This window comes from Vidua chalybeata, chromosome 2, assembly GCF_026979565.1.
Source record: "Vidua chalybeata isolate OUT-0048 chromosome 2, bVidCha1 merged haplotype, whole genome shotgun sequence".
Classification (NCBI taxonomy): domain Eukaryota; kingdom Metazoa; phylum Chordata; class Aves; order Passeriformes; family Viduidae; genus Vidua; species Vidua chalybeata.
The window spans coordinates 12,713,752-12,722,410 of NC_071531.1; the positions used below are offsets into that span (position 1 = coordinate 12,713,752).

Consider the following 8,659-nt stretch of genomic DNA (forward strand, 5'->3'; position numbering starts at 1 on the left):
TGGACCTCCATAATGAACAAAACCTGTCTGATTTTAATCAGATAAAATTTCTGAATGGCTTTGGAGTAGTAAATGTAAATTATCTGTACAGAATAGCAGTCACCTCTTTCATTCTGAGGAAAGCTTAGTTCCATTTTCCTTTGATAGAATGTCATTATTTTCTTTCATTCCACTGTTACTCCTCCACATTTGCTTCTGTCTAGTTTAATCTTTCTTCCTATTTCAAATCTGCTTCAGCTCTTTTGTTTTTCTTTTCTTATTTTTTCCCATCTCTGTCTTGCTCCCAGAGATAAAGCACTACAAGACATATCTGACTTTCCTTTATATTCAGTTCTGCTTACTTTTGCCTTTGAAAGACGGTTGAGCTTTGATCTGAATTCTTTGTTTCTCTCTGTATCAACAACATGTTAACCTGTGCTGATGTTTTAGTTCTGTATTTTCTCCTTTCAGCATGTGATGAAGTGTTTATTCGGCTTGCGGTGTTTTTTCAACAATTTTTGTCTATTTTGTGCACATATTATAGCAGTAGTACAAGAATAGTGGTGTGCATAGTACACATTGCTGTGCACTATTACTTTGATATTTGTACATTATTAGAAAATGTTTGCGATATAGGTACTGAAAATAATTATTATAAGCCTGAAGAAAATGAACAACGTGAAAATTTCCAATTCCTTGGACAATAAAAATAGACCTATGTACTTGTCTGAATTCATTTGACTAACAGAGAAAATGACTGTTTACATAGAATAAAGGTGAAATTCACTTGTTTATCCCACTGGATATTCAAATAACATATCATTATGGGAAGTTCTTTCCAAGCAGGTTTCTGGATGATCCCATCAGTCTAACTGAAGCTAAACACAATGCAGCAAACCCAATACTGTATCAATAAAAGCAAACATACCTACATCTCTGAGGAAGCTGGAAAGAAAACAGGTGAGATAATCTCCTACAAATTATGAAAACCATTGTTGCTGTTTGTTTCTAGCTGTATAATTGAAGCACATAAACTTCCACATTACTCCATGCTAACTTCTAATATTCTATATATATATTTGGATTTTCAGTCTGACATGTACTGGCTTGTTTTGTGTAATCCCTAGTCAACAAAGACAGTTATTTACTTCCAAACCCTGAAATTCAGGAACGTATTTCCAGTGAAATGAGGACATTATTGAGGATGAAGTACTGTGTTCAATTTTAGTCACCCACACCAAAAAATTACCTCATACTGTAGGAGCTACACAGAACAGCCACTAGAAAAAGTCAAGAAATGCATCACCTCTTGTATAAGAGGAGACTGAAAAACTCTCTACTGTTCAGTCTAACAAAAATAAGGCAACTGGGAATATTATTGAGCTCTGCAAATATAGCTGATAGGGTAGCTAAACACCAGGGGAAAAAAGGAAGGGCTGAGTAAGCTAAAAAAACAGTGCTGACTTGAGAATCCAAACATGTAACTGTGTGTGAATAAATTTAGGCTGTAAGTGTGTCACAGCCCTAAGCACCTTCCAGCTCCTCATTCAGCTGCCTGAGCACAGGACGGCACCGTGCTGGCAGGAGCAGCTCCAAGGAGACCTGTGACCATGACCTGTCCCTTCTGCCCTCCAGAGCTGGGGCAAGCTCAGTCTCTCCTGCTGACCTTTGTCAGAGCTGCTCAGCACTGCTGCTGTGCCTCCCCACTGCAAATATCCCTGCAGCACCTCCCAGCTGGAGTCACCAAGGAAGGGAAGGGAGCGTTTTCATGGTGAAGTTTTTGTTGAGCTGTGTCAGTAGAAAGTGAAGTCCCAATGGCCTGGCAGGGTCCGTCCAGCAAGTTGTCCCTGTGACAGATAACAGAGCAATGACAAATACCATAACCAGTGCTGCTGGCAGATATTCCCAAGAAGCCCACAGGGACACTGAGAGAGATGTGCTCAGAAGGGAGTCCTGTCAACAGGCAAGCAATTGCTCAGTGTGCCCATTTAACATTTTCTGCAAGCATCCAAATAATTCATACATTTCCTGTATTTTTTATGAGTGCTTATACCTTCTACAAAAGGGGGATGATTGGCATTGCAGGAATACAATCTCCATTTATAACCGATCCCCTGACCCCAATTAATCAAGAATAAACTGTCCTAGTTCTTAAAAACAGCAAAGCTCAGGCACAGGATAGCAGAGACTAAGCATACACTACCCTCCTGCTCCCAAACCCATCTGCAATTTTCCTTCTCTCTGGATACCGTTGTAACAAGCGCCCAGCAGGTCAGAGAACTTAGTTGTTGGTACATAGATTTCAGCACTGACAATGGAATACAAGTTTTTTGCATACTTGAACTATGAACAAATATTTGCATTTTGTGCTGAGAAGAGAACAATGTCCTCTAGAGGTAAATGTTATCAATTCCAAGATCACATACACTAGGCCAGAGCCTTCTGCTTTCACTCTGGGTTTTGTACTTTAGGAGGAAGATAATTTCATTTTCTTTATATGTTCACTTTCTTTTTACTTCATCCTAGTGATTTTTCCTAATCCCATTCTGTGGCAGCTGCCAATATTGTCTTGAGCCAAGTCACAACGAGACTTGTGAAGTTGACAGACAATGGGAATAGCTGCAATTTACAGCTGTGAGAGGTGGCAGCAAATATCTGGGGAACTAATGGGAAAGTGAGAAGTTGTTTTCAACCCCCTCTGTCAATGTATAAAATCACTAAGACAAGGATGTGCTATTCTAGTTTCATCATGGTATTTGGGCTGAAACACTATCTTCTGATAACTGAGCCAAATTCCTTCATAACTGTACAATTTATGTCTATCCTTTGCAACCCTTTCAACATTTTTCTCAATCCATGATGTCAGTAGGGGATCTCTACTGCCTCACAACTCTTAACTAGATCATGGGGGAAAACAGGGGAGTAGAGCTCTGTCAGGAAGAGTGCTGCATGAATTTTACACACAAATGTAAGGTCAGGCCAAAAGGATGCATAGGTATGACAGGGTGGAGAATTCAGAAGTGACAGTATCGTATACCATTATGTGGAAAGTGCAAATAATTACGCTACCATAATGGAAAAACACAAGGAAATTTGATTCAAGGGAGTAGTCCCCAAAAGTTTGTATTCTTAGTCTCTAGATCTAAATGAAATATAGGTTATACCCGTGGCTAATGGTAGAAGGGTGTGGGAGGGGAAAGAAAGAATAAAATAATGACAATTAATTATAAAAATTGCTCATTGAGGGTATTTTTTAACAAAATACACTGATGTGCTGAGTTTTGATGGTCTAATTCAGATTTCAGTTTTCATTAATCAAAAGTGTGAAGCATGTTGTAGAGTTCTGTTCCAGCAGCCTTCAATTAATTATTTTTACGGCTGTGTGATTTTTACTGTCACTGTTGCCTATCCCATAAACATCTGACTCTGTAGGATAATGTATTGAGCAGTTCACAACCCTTCCTCTAATATGAATTCAATTTCTTCAAATTGCATGAGACCTCCTTTGTTTCCTTCTGTTTCAGCTCCTCAAAGCTGTGAAGAGAAAAAAACATTTGTCTCAGAATTATGCAGTTGTAATATCAGCTTTTGAAAAATAAAACAGTGAAAAGGCACTTATAAACAAAATACTTTTGGAAGGAAGAAATGTCACAAAGGTTTTTGATTAATATTTACCTTTGTTCATAGTGATAAAAATGGATTTTCGGATGGTTTTAATGTCTTTTTTTTTCCTTAAGATATAAATATTGCAAAGAAAGCAAAATGCAACAAAATGAACTCTATAGTATAAGGAGGACCACAATCAAATGGACCAAACACTTTCAACTGCTGTAATAAAGCAACATTAAAACTGAGGGGGGAAAAGCTTACTTTAGCAATCTGGATTAACTCCTAGATTTTCCAGAACTGTCACATGTTGCTAGTACATCACTTGTTTATAAATCAAACTTAATCTCACTCTGTGTTTATAGATCAGAAGGCTGGGGTTAGCCATGCACACACTCAGTCCAGCCAAGCACATCTCCCCCTACAGCGCAGAGAAATGGGATACTCCATGGATGTAAATATCATCATCAACCCAAGAGGAAGGAACAGGTATTCTGAACAGGAGAGAAAAGTTTTCTTGTCACTCTGACTGATTGGTAAGCAAAAGAGTGAGAGCTGGTGAAGGTTTTTTTTTCTGAATACTAAAGATGTTTTTAACTGATCTTTTCTTTTTGCACCTGATACATATCCCAAGGTAAAGTCAAAATTTAACAGAAGATAAGTGTCTACTTCTGAGAATGAAAGGATGAACCCATTGTGAGACCCCCTTTCTTTCTTGTCAAACATTAACAATAGCATTGACTAGCTTAATTCTCAAGACATCTCATTGTAACCAAAAAAACAACCCCAAGGGCTGGTATATGCTGGAGACCACCCAGCTGCAAAACAGCTTGATAGGAGAAACCTTGAGCATTCTGGTGGAGAGCAAATCGAGCATGAGCCAGCAATGTGCCCCTGCAAAAACAGAAGGCAAGTGTTATCCTGCACTGCATTAGGCAAAGTCTTGGCAGCAGGCTAAGGGAAGAGATTCTTTCTTGTGCCACACCTGGAGTGCTGTATCCAGGTTTGGGGTCCCCAGTACAAGAGAGGCATGGGAATACTGGAAGGAGCCCAAGAAAGGGCCACAACAATAATTAAGGGACTAGAAAATCTCCTATGAGAGGAATCCTATAAGGAAAGGCTGAGAAAACTGGGTTTGTTGAGCCTCAAGAGAAGGTTCAGGGAGATTTTACTAATTCAAGTAAATACTGGAGGAATGCTGTAAAGAGGATGGAGCCAGGCTGTTATCAGTGGTGCCCAAAAACATGATGAGAGACAAAGGGCACAAACTGAGACACAGGAGGGTCTGTGCAGCACTTGGAACATCAGGAACCACTTTCTCTGTGACTAAGGGTGACTAAGCCCTGACACACTTTCCCCAGGAAAGTTATGGAATCTCCTCCTTGGAGATATTAAAAAATCATCTAGACATAGTGCTGGGCAAGTGGCTTTAGGTGGCCCTTCTTGGGCAAAGGGGTTGGACCAGACAACTTCCAAAAGTCCTTTCCAATTTCAAACCTTTTGTGGTTCTGTGATTCTATGAATGTTTTACCTCATTCACTTCCCCCATGACACAAAAATTATACTGTCCTCTAGCCTTTCATGGCACATTCCATGACCAATAGATCCATCTGTTCATAGATCCTGTGAGCAGAAAAGCGTATTTTATTTACGAGGTAGAGTTTCTGGATGGCAATCAATTCTCTAGGTGAACTGAAACAGTGCATCATCCTTTTATCATCACACATAATCTGACATGATGTTCATAGTAACTGAATTCTTTCTGCAGAGTAGAAGAGGAATCTGACTTTCCATCTTGCTCTAACTTTGAATATTTCTGTTATTTGCCCATCTCCTGTTTTGTACTTTTGCCATCTTTAGCACAGCATAAAAAGAAAAATATAATGTGAGAATATGTAAAGGAAAATGTATTGGATTAATTTGAAACACCTTGTTTCAATCATTGACTGTTTCATTTTTATTGTGGATTTTTGAACCATTTCATGTTTTAAAACTTATTCCACTGTAGAACTGAACAGATTTAATTTTTTTATTTGTCAAAGAAGGATGTGGACAGTTTTACAAGACAAGAAATTTGACACAACAGGCACAGTCTTCCTGAAAGAAATTTATTACCACTAAAATGGAAAAAAAAAAAGTATTTATATACTGTGAAATTCAATAGTTCTAGCTCTGAGCTTAAGGGATGGGTACTTTTCCCCAGTAATAACATGGGATTTGATTTTAGTAAATTAAGACAACTTGGAAAATAATGATGATCTTAGGAATGTACCTACACTTTTCATTCTTAAATGAGCTAGAAATTCTTCTTGATATAATGCTCATTCCAACGCAGACAAAATGCAAAGTTTACCAGAGACCAAGCAACTAAATGACTTTTCAGCTGGCATCAGTGGGAGCAGTTTATCTTGTGACAATTCCCTGAAAGCAAGGCAGAGAACATTTCTAGTTTATATTTATAACATGAACAAAAGCTTCATTCTTTTTGTTGTTGCTGCTCTCAGGAACTGTACCCTTCAGCTTTCCCTTTCCTAAAAAAAAAAAAAAAAACATTTCAGCTGTAATTTTCTTCTGTGTCATTCAGTCTTTCATTACTTGAGTCTTGTGGATGTCATAGGCACTTCTGAAACTGAAGAAGCAGAGTTCAGTTCAAAGGAGGAAATTCATGTTTTGATGTCTGTTTGAATCTTACATAAACTATCCAGATTTCTCAGCTCTCAATTTTGCTAGGGAGATTTCAGAAGAAAAATCTTTTCTTCTCTGTCAAACTGCTCCTTCTCATATGACAAACATTCAAGGTTATGTGAGCAAATTTCCAGCATTTTGAATCTGAGAAATATTGCATTTAATTTGAATGATTCTGCTTTTAAGCAGAGCTCGTTAAAATTCCAAAGTTAATGAAAACCACTTTTTTTTTTCCCCCAGTGCTTTTAAATCACTGAAGTTGGACTCAAAAGTGGAAATAGATAGTGTCATGCATCTTTTTTTTTACTCCATGTTCACATATTTACACCTTTTTTATCTGGGCCTCTCAGCACATACTTTTCTTCACACTGCACTACACAAGGAGAACCTCCTCTGCATTTGTGGCAGTGTTTCGTTGTCTGAAATCAACAGAATAATTTACTTTGTGAAACTCCATACCCCCATCCCAAAAGCAGAAGTTCTCTAACAGGCACAGCACAACCACCATTTGCCTTTTTTTACAAAAGTCAGGTATTGCTAGTTATTCTAAAACCCACATTTCATTTTGCTTTTGTTTTAGAAACACACATGCTCTAGAAAAAAAGAATTTTTCCTCTTAAGAGAGTTCTGTGCAATCTAAGATGTGCTGGTACTCAAGCTTTTTCACATGTAGCCTCATATTGCAATTTTTTCCTTGTTTTTCATCTATGCTGTGCACTACAGATGATGAAGAACTGGACCAACAACAGCCTGTTATGAGAAGAGCAAGTGTCAGTCAAGCAAATGAAAAAGAGCTATCAATATGTCAAACCTATCCAAGGTAAAGCTCTTAATGCTTCTCAAAGCTTAAGGATTATGCTGAATTAATGGTAAGGTCACCACTTTTTCTAAGTTCTGTGTATTTATTTGCCTTTCAGTTTTAAAAAGCAAGTTGCAAAATCCACCCTTCACAAGTGACAATTCCTTGTGTCTGTTGGGAGTGAGTTCTGTAGTTACTGAGAGTGCTTTCCAGCACTGCTGAAAACTTTGGGCCAGATTCAGCAGCATAGTTGGACACTCTTGAAATAAGCATTAAAAAAGAAAAAGGCCAGAAAACAAATGCATTCCTACTCTTCTTTTTAATTTTCATTTAAAATTTAATTTAAAATCAGAGAAAATAAGGAGGGAAAACAATAGAAAGTATCATGACTGCGTAGCATTTTCACATATTGCACTAATATCCCTGCACGTGGCCATTAAAGTGACTGTCGTGAATGGTTGATAGCAGTAGCAAGGACTGATCTCGTAACAGTTATGGAGCAAGCTTTGAAAATTATATAAACAGCATGAAATCATCCAGGAGCTGGATAAAAGCTGAAAACAGGTTTATAAAGTATACCTTGTTAGCCTATCCAGAGACTTTTACTGAAATGTTTAGCTGTCTATGCTGAGTTTAGAGTTTCAGCCTCTCATGCAATCTGGCTAAACTGAGTATGGTTATATTGCACACCTCTCTGTGGTATCTGTAAACTGAGAAGTCCTACTGCCTTTATACATTATGGAATCTAAGGAAATCCAGGACCTAATTAAGTTTTAGTGACATCCATGTATTATTACAGTCAAGTGGAGTAGGTACATGGAGTAGTTATTAGCTATTGTGCTAAAAAAAGTAACTTTCTGCTGTCTTTTCTTGTTTGCCCTAATGCTTTGCAAGCACTGAGTGTACAACCCACCCAGGGGCTGGTCTGCTCATCACCAAATAAGGTCTCTGCCACAAGGGTTTTCCTGATGCTGGCTTAGCAAATAATCATTAGTCTCAAACTAACTAGGTGGATTATCAGAAGTTCCTTCAAGAGTGCCAGACAGAAGGGAAAAGCTCCCAACAGAGGCTCAAAAGGCCTCTGAGGACAAAGAGAAATAGTGACAATGTTTTCTCCTACATGAACACTCTCAGAATAAGCTTAAATTGCAGTCTCCAAGCACAGAAGGAAGCACCTTCAGGGAATTGAGTTTTGAGTTCAAAGCTGGATGGAATGTGTGGATTTCCATGGTAAAAAAGAGAGGCAGAATTACCTGCAATTGCTTAGCGTAAAAAAAAAAAAAAAAAAAAGGGGGGGATTGCACACAGTCAAAATAAATGCAAAAAGGACATGAGCTCTCTCCCTGTTCCCAAATAAGTGTCTGATGCACTAGTAGTGAGAGATCTCTCGTTTTCAATTTTTTGGGTTTTTTTTAACAAAGTTTGTGGTAGTGGCTATCTGGACTGGCAGAGAGCAAGGCTGGCCTAAACGATGTAAGAGGCAGCTATATTCATCTGTATTTTCAAATGCTGTTAATTACAGCCCAGAGAGATTAGAGATGAGTCATCATACCTTTCATTCACACTCACCTTTCCTGTCTCAGCGTTCTT

At 38.2% G+C, this 8,659-nt stretch overlaps 1 long non-coding RNA gene across 1 annotated transcript; it reads left to right on the forward strand.

The window, feature by feature from the left end:
* The first annotated feature begins 854 nt into the window (after positions 1 to 854).
* LOC128802280 (uncharacterized) lies at positions 855 to 7,069 on the forward strand. The gene is made up of 3 exons (XR_008435362.1): positions 855 to 939; positions 3,951 to 4,074; positions 6,994 to 7,069. It is a non-coding gene; the product is annotated as an uncharacterized LOC128802280 (long non-coding RNA).
* Positions 7,070 to 8,659: the final 1,590 nt, after the last annotated feature.